This window comes from Betta splendens, chromosome 5 (genome assembly GCF_900634795.4).
Source record: "Betta splendens chromosome 5, fBetSpl5.4, whole genome shotgun sequence".
Taxonomy (NCBI): Eukaryota; Metazoa; Chordata; class Actinopteri; order Anabantiformes; family Osphronemidae; genus Betta; species Betta splendens.
In genome coordinates this window covers 17,001,162-17,009,313 of record NC_040885.2, presented here as the reverse complement: position 1 = coordinate 17,009,313, position 8,152 = coordinate 17,001,162, and the positions used below count along the sequence as shown (strand labels likewise).

Below are 8,152 nucleotides of genomic sequence, written 5' to 3'. Positions count from 1 at the left end.
CCAGGTGTAAGTGGGTATAGATAATACATGAGCAACGTAATGGAATATTTATGTGGGCATTCGTTCAGCTTGGTTGATCCTCCACTTCAACAAAGTCAGGGAAAGGACGTTCTGTTCCATATTAACACATATGTGTTTAACACAATCGCACAGAACCTAACAGCCAAACCTAAAACTGTGACTACGATTTTAGCTCTCGTTAATTGAAGTTGGAACAAAGCTTTTTTTTTGCAAATGTTTTATTTAGCAGCTGGTGGTGGAAGTGTCTTTGTCCAAATCCTCTATAATTTTAAAACAAAAACACGGGGGGAATAAATACAGTAGTTTATTTAAATAGGGGCAATAATGTGATACATATATCATATGAAAGCTTGCCAGCTCACAGTTCATGTCGTAGCAGGCTGCAAACCATCACCAGTCAAAAACGGGCAGAAGGAGCATTAACTGCAGTATTATGTTCTAGATGGATGTTAACATGAGTAATCAGGACTAACCTGGGAGATTCAGTGCTAGAAGGCTCAGCTAGAGGTCATTGAACAAGTGAAGTTGTGACCTCACTTGATCTAATTAAGTACTTACCATATGACTTTTATGACCTACTTCCATTTAAAAATTAAAAAAAACATTTGACCCAATTGTTCCAGCTCTGAGTTACTTGTTCGTTTTAGTTGTTTGTGCCAGGTTATGTTGTAATATAGTGAATTATTCATGACTCAAAACAGGCTTGATGGCTGCAAATACAAACTGAGTCCTGAAATGACCCACATAATAGTTCACAAACAAAATGAGACACCAGAGCATTTAAACGAGACACTCAACAAAAGCAAACATCATATTTATCATACCAGAGGATCAGCTGATACACGTAGAGGCCTAATTAAAACAAACCACAGTGAACTGGAAGACGAGCTACTGAGCTCGTGGGTGTTTCCTCCACAAGGGGGCGCCACCACGTTATCAGTCTGTGGACATCTTACTGAGCTTCAGCTCCACTCTGCTCATTCGAGCAGCCGCATATTTGAATAAAAAGCAGACATCACATAAAAAGAAAAAATAGAATGAGTGTGCCTTTGTAGAATTGATGTTTTTGAACATGGTTAGAAATATGCACAATTTGGTTTGTTTATTTAAAGCAAGAGTTACGTTTAAAGAAATGTCTGAAAAAGTCAATATAATAACCAGTAATTTTAGTTTTGCATTAAACCGGATTGTGGAAAGCAGTGGACTCTGAAAGTTCTTTCCTTGAATTATCCTGGCTCAAGCTAGGTGTTTAAAATAGCATCCAGGAACAAGTTTAATTGTTCCCCCCAAACAATGAAAACTCAAGTCAAAGGCTGTGTGCCGCTGCTTCCTCTCGGGCCAGTCGTCGTGTGTTTGCTTTCATTCCTTTCTTCTCTGAAGCACCACCTTGATGCCTGTTTGAACTGCGCTTCCTGCATGAAAGAGGTTGGGGATGACGATAGAGTGGCTGGTAGCAACAAAGTTTATTTATTGCTTCAAGAATTTCTCAGTTTTCTCCTCATTGTTGGGTAGTTCGACGATTTGTCTCAGTCAGTGTTTGTACAGCAGGGATGACTATTGTGAGGAAGGATATTTAGTCTGATTCAGCCGGGGCAGACATCCCCTCCCTGCTGCATAGGAGCAGCTCACACCAAAAGGTAAAAGAGTCACATCCTGTGCGTTGAGCTCTGCGTAGGACACTTAATCATGTTGCACTTGCATCACTACTACTAATATTTACACTTTTTACAAGCAATTTACAAGCACAGTTACACAATCTGTAGCACTACAGGGTCTGCGTGGAGCAAAAGAGGATGACACACGTTTCTGGAGGTTACACAACCTGCTGATAATCCAACAAAGAAGTGTGTGTTTGGCCTTTCCTGGCTCTTGATGTAATTTTTTAATGAACTATGACTTCACATGTTGTTCTGTGCATATTCACCCTTAGTTATCAGTCTCACACGTTCTACTTGTGTTTATTCTTTAATAAAAGCCCGTGGTTCTTTTTGAGAGCCTTTAGTGTTTGTAGCTGAAAGCCGGCAGCTTAAAGTGTCTCCACTTCTCAGCAAAATCCCAGTGAACACAGTCATTACTTCAATTCCCTCACACCCGATCAAAATATAGGATTTTTGCCATCAACCCAACAATATGCCGGCTAGTGTGCAGCGATGTGTGTGGACCAAGAACAAGGGTCCAGTGTTTGCGGGGCCTTCGCTTGCCAGTGAACAGCTCATGCACCCATTTGTGGGCTGCTGCTTTCCGTGCCTGCGTTTCGCCTTTGGCTCCATTACTCTCGTCGTTTTCTTCTCGCTCGTCAGCAATTTACACTTCAAATCAATGTCATATCAGTTCCCACACAAACAATGGCCAGTCCTGACAAAGAGCACATGAATGTTTAATAAACACCTTCTTTTCTCCTGTTGTTAAACAGTAGCTGTCCATCTCCATCACTTTCCTGCAACAAAAATTAGACCACCTATAATAAACCCATTAATGCTCCTGTTGATCAGCGCGACCTGCTAATATACTGGACCCACCTCAATTCACACAAGAGCTGTTAGCATTAACTAATAGGTAACAGTGAAGCGTTCATTTCAATTATAGTGAGTGTTCTAATATTTCTAGAAATAAAGTAATAAAATAATAATGTTTAGGTCTTTCATGAAGGGGAGCGTTTCTCAGTTTCTCAGTTTCTCAGTGTGCAGGTTGATGCCGGTGGGAAAATGTTAAGAGATTAAAAATGCCAGGTAACAACATCCTGCTCCCAGTGAACGCACACCTGTCACACTATCAGGATTTTACTGACCTGATACATTATATCATTAATACCGTAAGTATCATTGCTTGAGTCTTATTATTAAGACATTTATTCATACTGTAGCTGTTATGCTGCTTGGTTGTGGATTGTGTTTATGTGAGGAAGGAAGTACACGACAAAAAATTGAATTATATTTTACTGGAAACGAATTGGCTGTTATATATCAAAAGCAAAGTGTTTCCTTTTCGCGTAAGTCTCTGAGCTGGAAGTGAACTGGCTTCTAAGGAACTGCGTAGGTGACGCGACAGTCGCTTGACGTCCGATGACGCTTGGTCGATTTCCTCTCAGAATCCTCATTAGATTGATAGAAATGAGCTTGATCTGTATTTCACTCGACACCTGGCCTGTTTTTTACGGCGGCGCGTGCTGCATGCCACCCTGCACGCACACATTTTCTGTTTCCAGTCTGTCAGTGTGAGCGCGGTGAAGGCTTTAACCACAGGGCCTGTGATCTGTGAAGAGGCTGATCGTGATGAGACGTCTGGTGACTCACATAGAATGAATGAGAGTGTGAGCACAAGACTTGGTGCACGTCTACCATGAACACCTAGACACCAAAATCCTGCAGGAGGTGGTAGGTTCATTTGTCGTGTCGAGGTAATAAAAGTCTTCAGAATTACTGCAAATGCAACACACTGCTTAGTGTGGTCTTTAGATCATTATGAGACTATAGTAAAATGAATGAATGAATGAAATGAATGATCAGAAACAGAAATAAACTATGCTGATAGAAATGAAGCAGACTTTAACACAAGACGAGTAGATGAGCTGAAGTTACCTGTCACTGCACAGTAGACGAGCTGAGTCGTGTGCTCCTCCGTCGTGTTCATTTCCAGTTTCCTTTGTGAGGTTACAAAATGACTTGACCTGACTCATTTCCAACTAAAAAGAAATAATGGCAGAAGTGGCGAGGCGGACGTTTCAGTCATCTCCTTCAAGTCTCACTTTCGACGGGTGAAGCATGAAATGAAAGATGGAATAAAAAGCAACAGGTAGAAAGAGAGAGAGAGAGAGAGAGAGAGAGAGAGAGAGAGAGATGTGTATGTGGTTACAGTCACACGAGAGTCACAGATCCTGGATCCGTGTTGTCCTGTGCTGCTGCTTTAATAATGCATCGTCAACAGCAGCGTCAGGTTTCCCACCGGCACGAGTGGAGTCACAGCCACAGGTCTTAACTCGCCTCCAGCAATCACAGTCTTCCAACCCAAACCTGTTTGTGGGCTGATTATCGAAGGTTAATTCCATCTTGTTTTATTTAATCTCTCCTGTGCTTGGCTGCATCAGAGCCAGTATTTAGGACCGCTGAACTTTATAATCAAGAGGATCAAGCTTAAGCCTGTAGTTCATTTTCACAACTCTATTCAAAAACAATACAATAATATTCTTTACATATAAAATGGAATAATAAGACTTTCTATATCAAAGCCGAGTGTTATTTTGTAATTTATAATTTTGCCTCTGTCTTTAGGAAAACTGTGCAGGCAACACATCCACCACTGTCTCATCTTCTAAATTACATCCATGTAAAAGAATTAAAGACTGAAGACCAATTTTCCCACAGAAGAATAGAGCGTGGACGTGTTTTATTGCTTTGCTCCTTGCATGTCCACGTTTGGCTTTGTTCGCCTCTGACCTCATTTGGCTCAAGCTGCAGAACCCAGAGATGGTCCAGTGGATTTCTGCAAACACTTCAGCGCCACACTAATGCTTTGTGACAATCTGTTTTTGTGTTTTGCACGGTTTGAGAGGCGGCGGTGGGAGTGACGTTGCTTCTAATTGGACATAATGATAAAGAAAAGGAAGTAGGTTCCTTCTGGTTTTATTAGAGCTGAGTTACTGTAAATCAACTGTACAACAGCAACCCAACCCTCTTTGTGCTCTTCCTCTTTCAAATGCTTCTGAATGGGTCACATTAACCTTTATTTCTTTGCTTCAAGTTTTTAGGATCATCATGGGAATGGGTTTGTACAAGATCAGAACCAAGGAGATATTTCAGGTATTTTCTTTCTTACTGAATTAAGCATATAAAGTGTGATTAGTAGCGTCACTGTAGCCCCATAATTCAAAGCGACTGTGGGGCCTCACTTCACAAATCTGTAGGCGCTTCCGTGATCACAGACGAACAATGGAACGAAGGTCATGGGAAAGTCTCCACTAAACATTTACATTAATGCCTTATATTTCACGCTGGCCTCCTTTATCTCCATGCTTTGTCTTAATGACACAGAATGGACTCAGGGAACCAGTGGCACCATGGCTGCAGCCCTTGGGCCCGGCAGAGAAAGGAAAGGAGTGTGTCAGCAATTTGGCCGGGAGCTCCAGCGTAGCTTGGCCTCCAGCCTGCTGCCTGGTCAACTGAGTTTCTGCAGGGGCACTGGGCAGGCAGAGCAGTTACACTGAATAAGACCTTGTTAGGCCGAGGTCCATTTGCAAAGATGGATGGGACACACTGGAGAGAATCAGAACGGGTTCAAACTCTGGCTACGGCTGAAGCAGCTGGTTCGTTCAGGTTTGTGCCAAAGGCTTGTGCAACGTCCTGCGACTGTGCTCCCATGATTTAGAGCGATGGCTCTGCAAAGCGACCTCTGCTCAGGAGCCCAGGATGGAGCAACCCCATCACACCTGCCGTTGCTCCACAGCCCAGAAGCTGAGAACGGCTGCACGGCCATTGTTTTTGATGCTTTGTTGCCCACCGTGCTTTATCGCTCACTTTCACAACCTCTCAGACAAGCAACGTAGTGGAATGTGGTTGCTAAAGCCTGCGGTGACGCGTCGTCTCAAAGGCCAGGACTCCGGGTCACAGTTTAACGCCGCCGTCTGTTGCCCAGGTGGATGTGACTGCTGGACAAGACGACATATGTGCATCCATACACATTCACTCCTTCACCCCCTTAATAAAATGTTCTGCTGATCTCAGAAATTTAAAGCCTTGTGAGTAACAATGATGAAAAACTATTGGGCCTTAATGACCTGATTGCAGGTTTCATCCGCTGACGAACAGGCATCAATACAATGATTTGTTCAAACTGGGCGATCGCCTGACTGAGCTGTGACGACAGAGCGAGAATTGGCCTGAGTCTTATCAAACGCAGCAAAGGGAGCATTAACTGTGCCCAGAAACAGCTTCAGCCCTCTTATGCCAAGCACGGTCTTACGTTTTCCTGTCTCTTTGAATTCCACCTTTCCCATTACGTAACATATTTAGTGTTAATCCTGCAAGCAGTAATACCAGCATGAAAACAAAGCAGACTTAAAATTCTACAGCAGCTGAAAAACCAGGCTGACACCTAGAATCTGTCGGAAAAGGAACATGAAGCATAGAAAAGATGAGGAGAGAGGAAACAAGGAAATGAGGACTGCACAAATAATAACAATAAAGTTGTTTGTGACTCTTAAATCAAAACCGGTCTACAATCCAGCTGATGTCATATCAGTTGTGTTTCATAAAGCATCATCATAAAACTTTGCTGATGTTTCCAGGTCAATGTGATGGAGTAAAAGGAGGAAACGGACCCTAAACATTGCTCCTCACTCCAGTGTGTGAAATAAGAGCAACGTCCTTCAAGTTGGACCTTCGTCTGGACAAAAAAGGTAGAGGGTCTTTGCCCACAGGGCTGAGATGTGTACTGTGTTTATATTGAACCTGGAGGAACCTACAAGAAGGATTGATGAAGGAAGGCACCATCTCCAGCTCGTGGTTCTTACTGGGAGCCCTTCGTCTGGAGCAGCAAAGCAGAGAAGAGGGCAGTGAAGGCTGCCAGGAAGCTGCAGCGTTGCAACATTATGTCTGCATGTACTGAAGCGCACCAGTTTAAAGTCAAGATTGTGTTATAGTCCGTTGGGGGCCACGCACTGTCAACTTCCCAACAGAAGCAGTGCAAGAGAGGCGAGCGGGCTCAGAAGTGAGGAGCAGCTGGGAAATCAGGTGATGGAGAAGGTGGAGCGCGTTGACCGCGGGTCAGGATCTCAGAGATGCTGAGAGACGATGGAGGAAATCATGCTGTTGCAACCTGCATTAGGCCTAAGGCTTCTCAGGAGGGGGCTGCAGTCATAAGCAGCCGGCAGGAATTCAGATTTGCAGGATCACCACAGTAACTGTAATAAGTGTATGGTGCTTCTGAGAAGAGGATTAAAGCTTTGGGCCAAGCTTTTTTCTTTCTATTGGTACTTTAAAACCTGAAAACATCGTGAGCTGAGGCGAGAGCCAAGGTTCAGAGAGAGGTCGTCACTTACGACCGTCATTACATTATGACTAAAAACTTACAGTAGGTTTAAGATATGATATAATAGAGTCTTACAAAAAGCTAGGATTAAGCATTTTGCTGAGGGTTGTTAAGGCTGAGTAGGTGTTGCTAGCTGTTGAGTTGGCTGCTTTGCTGTGAGGCCGGACTTGTAGAAGCTTGTCAGTTACAGCGTTCGCAGTCAGGACCTGCCTCTGGCTCGTCTTTTTACAGCGTGAACAGACCCATACAGTGTCTGAGAGGCTGCTGAAACAGTTACCGTGTGAGCGTATGTGCTACGGTCCCGTACTGATCCTGCTGCTCGCCCTCACGGTTCCTCTTACGTCACCGTGACTCTGGCTACGAACCAAAACCCCTCCTATTTGACCGGTTTATTGCATTATTCAATGACGAGAAATAAAGGCAAGGAGAGATGAGATCATAAAGGACTTTGTCACCAACTGTATGTTGCAACCGATGGACCCTGGGCCCCTAAGTGCACATCACATCGCCTCTCAGTCACCTACTAATATATACAGTAAAGGCTGTAGATGAACGAACCAGCCTGGCGGCTCCTGCAGTCGGTCTGAACTAAGGTCCAGTTTACACTGGTGCTGGCTGCAGATATGCCCATTGTGCTGCCTGGGAGATATGGTGCAACATGGATATGCTTGTGTTAAAGCCGTGCAGGATGTTTGATGCTTTATTGTGAACGTGTGAGGGTGCGCACACACACACACACACACACACACACACACACACACACACACACACACACACACACACACACACACACACACACACACACACACACACACTCCAGCTAATCAGTGGCCACTGAAAGGCACGGCATGGCTGAGGTTATCTGAGCTCATGTGTCCGTTGACATTCGGTTGAGCTCCTTTGTGCCGGCCTTCGTTTTCTTGGATTGAGTGAGTGCATGGCTTTGGAAGCGATGTCCCCACAGAGTGCTGACAGGCGGCAGCAGTGGCATGAGATCCCGCTAACGGAGACGAATGTCAGGACCAGCTACGAGAGAAGAGGCAGGAAAAGAGCAGCCAGGTCAAAGAGTCTGACAGAAAACATGGCGCACGTGAAGGTCGCGGCTGCT

General features: G+C 44.3%; 1 long non-coding RNA gene across 1 annotated transcript; it reads left to right on the top strand.

Annotated features, from left to right (window-relative positions):
* Positions 1-1,379: 1,379 nt before the first annotated feature.
* On the top strand, positions 1,380-7,689 carry LOC129604125 (uncharacterized). Its single transcript, XR_008694780.1, has 4 exons — positions 1,380-1,658; positions 4,290-4,623; positions 4,759-4,817; positions 6,302-7,689. It is a non-coding gene; the product is annotated as an uncharacterized LOC129604125 (long non-coding RNA).
* Positions 7,690-8,152: the final 463 nt, after the last annotated feature.